General features: G+C 38.1%; 1 long non-coding RNA gene across 1 annotated transcript; it reads left to right on the top strand.

The window, feature by feature from the left end:
- Nucleotides 1-869: 869 nt before the first annotated feature.
- LOC114791051 (uncharacterized) lies at nt 870-2,642 on the top strand. The gene is made up of 3 exons (XR_003749898.1): nt 870-909; nt 1,331-1,397; nt 1,960-2,642. It is a non-coding gene; the product is annotated as an uncharacterized LOC114791051 (long non-coding RNA).
- Nucleotides 2,643-3,181: the final 539 nt, after the last annotated feature.

Raw genomic sequence — 3,181 nt, 5'->3', positions numbered from 1 at the left:
AGCTACGGCTATACTTAGCTTTATTTAATGACGGTTTAGATTGTTAATTTGTATTTATTGTTTTCTTTTAGCTCTTACGTTGGTTTGATAATGCAATGTGAATGAGAAAGAAATAAAGAGCATCAGACCATCAGTAAAGCTGTTTTAATTTGACGGGACGCTACAGTAAGAGCTTGTACCTCATCGATTCCATCTCACAAGTTCGATGTTCACAAGAGGGATCCGATGATGGTCAAAAGCCGTGACACTCACTCATGAAATGGAAGCATCAGCAAGCAGTAGTAAAGGCCTGACGATTGACGCCGGTCAGGACAGCGGAGAGGAGGAACTTCGCCGTTCTAGTCGTTTACGGAACACCACAGTGAAGATGCTTGCATATCAGAGAGAGGAAGCTCACAGAAAGAAGAAAAGGCTCATTCACCTGTACGAACAATGGAAAATCCAGGCACGCAAGGCTACTAAAGGTAGATATCCCTGAAAATCAAATTGCAGCTCTCATAGACACACTAGAGAAAGCAAATAATGATGTTACGGACCTCTATATGGAAATCAGAGACTATATTTCACCCTCTGGTTTGATGCATGTGAGGCAGTGACAAGGCAGCGGTGCTGGGTTGGGAACGCGGACGTGAAAGAGAGCACGCACGTCACGTCAACTTTCAGGAACATCAGCGAGAGAAGCCGCCATTTTTTTGCACCGTCATTAGTGCCGAAAAAAAAGGTTTCTGAGGGGCGAAAAAAGGTTTCTGAAAGGCGAAAAGAAAGTTTATGAAGGGCGAAAAAAAAAGTTTATGAAGGGCAAAAAAAAATGTATTAAGGAACGAAAAGAAAAGTTTCTGAGAGAAAGCTGCGGGGGTAGGAGACAGGCGGGAAAATTCTGAGGGGAAGGAGAGAGGAGAACGGAGATCGGTATGCTTTATTTTGCATATACGCTGTGAAAGGGGGTTTTTGGTTTAATGTTGTATTTTAGATGGTTAATTACACTGTTGCCATTTCATATGTAAAAAAAAAAAAGTTAATCCTGGTTATAAGTGTTGTACAACTTTTTGCAGACATTTCATGAGTTTGTAATGGAGGAAGATAAATACGTTGCTGTATGTATTTTGTTTAGAGATTACAATGGTTTACAGTGGTTTAATGGCAGTTTTATTTAATACAGTTAAGTTTCTGGATATATACATACACACACACATAGTTCTGCTAGTTCTATAAAGGGTAACTAGGTTCATGTCAGACTGCTAATTTTGCCTTGCCACTCTTTATAATTTGGGATGTACAATTAAATTAGATCATAACGCTAAAATGTATTTTATTTGTTATTCTATTTCAGATGGATGAATACGTGAAAGCTAAACTAAGTGAATGGAATCTTGAAGTGTTAATTCCCACATTTGAAGGTATGTTGTAATATTTTACTCTTTTCATTGTAATCATTAGGGCTGTCCTTGCCTAAAGATTTGTCTGGATGACTTGTGATGTTCGTTTGACGCATTAGTCAGATAATTGCACATTTATTAATAAAACAGTTTCGGAGTACCGCATCAGTACAGTTCATAGAGACCGAGACCACAGAAAGCACATCCTGTTACTTTCATTATTTTACAAAATTGCAGTATTTTGTTGTTATTGTGAGTGCACACTGAGACATGTAGTGTCTTTACATATTCAAAAGGTGTATTACTCTTATCTAAATGTATAAGAGTATTTGAGAGCAAGTGACCACACAGGTGCCTCCATCTGTCATGCTGTGACTACTGTGCTACTGTTCATTTTCCACACTCTGCACAGACATTTCCACAGTGCACATATTTCTACATTAGCATTAGATTGAGCGGCCATGTAAAGTTGCCACTATATTTCAGATGATAAGCCATATATTATTTGAGGTCGATGATAGCATTTGGATATCCTGCCAGCTGTTAACAAGCTGTTGTGTTCTGCATATTTTTTTACTTACAGCTGAGAAGATCGATCAAGAATCCCTCCTTCTTTTAGATGATGTCACACTGACTTCTCTTATCCCTATTATTGGACTTCGTTTAAAATTCAAGAAGTACCTCAAGAATGTGCTTGATGTAAGTACAAGGTATTAGGTGTAGACAGCATGGGGTACATTTGCTTTAAATGCAAAAGGTCTTTGGGACCTGATATCAGAGAATTTTTTTCACATTTGAAAGTTGTACATCATGTATATTCTACATCAACATACTTTCAGTGTGCTCAAACTGGATGTAATCGCACGTTCAGTATTATTAGATCATTTAGAAGACACCTACTGAAGCATGCTAATGAAATGGAGGAAGCCCCTTTGGGTGAGCCTGAGAACTATTCATCAAATTCAGTTTTAGAAACTGTTGAACAGAGTGATGAGGAATGTGATGAAATTTCTGAAGAACAATGTGATGAGTTTGAGGAGGAAAATATAACAGACAAAGTAGCATTGTTTTCAGCAAAATTAAAGTCAAATTCCTCCCAGACACTGAGTTCTGTTAATTGTGTGGTAGAACACACATCTAGCCTTGTCAGTGATGTTATTGAATCTCTACAAAGAAAAACTGCCTCTTTTTTAAGAGAGATAGGCCACATCGATAGTCCTGAGAGCCAGAATTTTTTAGAACATTTTGCATTTGCAGCGCATTCATTTCGGGGCTTTGAGTCAGAGTACAAGCAAATGCAATATTTTACTCAGACTGGATTCTTCTTGCATCCAAAAGAAGTGCCTTTCCCTGGTGTCTCATATACTCAAAAGAGAGACACGTTGATGGGGACAGTAAAACAAGTGGCAGTCTGAGATACATTTCAGCTAATTCCTTTAAGGCCTTTGCTAAAGCTGGTTTTAGAAAGTCCAGGAACAATGGACAAGATCTTTGAATGGCAAAATCAAGAAAGCACTGCTCTTGAAGATTTTAGAGATGGCACAATCTTTAAAGCTAGTGAACTCTTTTCCAAAGAGTTGTCCATTCCTCTTGTACTGTACAACGATGAATGCGAGATGGTAAATCCACTTGGATCTAAAACCTCAGTTCACAAGCTAGGCTTTGTTTATTTTACACTTAAATGCTTGCGACCTGACTATCTATCCAACCTAAACTCTCACTTCTTGTTGGCAGTGTACAAGACGGATGACATAAAAACTTATGGAATAAATTCTGTTTTAGATCCAATTGTGTCTGAGATTAAG

The sequence above is a fragment of the Denticeps clupeoides genome, chromosome 5 (genome assembly GCF_900700375.1).
Source record: "Denticeps clupeoides chromosome 5, fDenClu1.1, whole genome shotgun sequence".
Classification (NCBI taxonomy): domain Eukaryota; kingdom Metazoa; phylum Chordata; class Actinopteri; order Clupeiformes; family Denticipitidae; genus Denticeps; species Denticeps clupeoides.
Note: the sequence above shows the minus strand (reverse complement) of the source record. Positions and strands in the feature narration are given on the sequence as shown.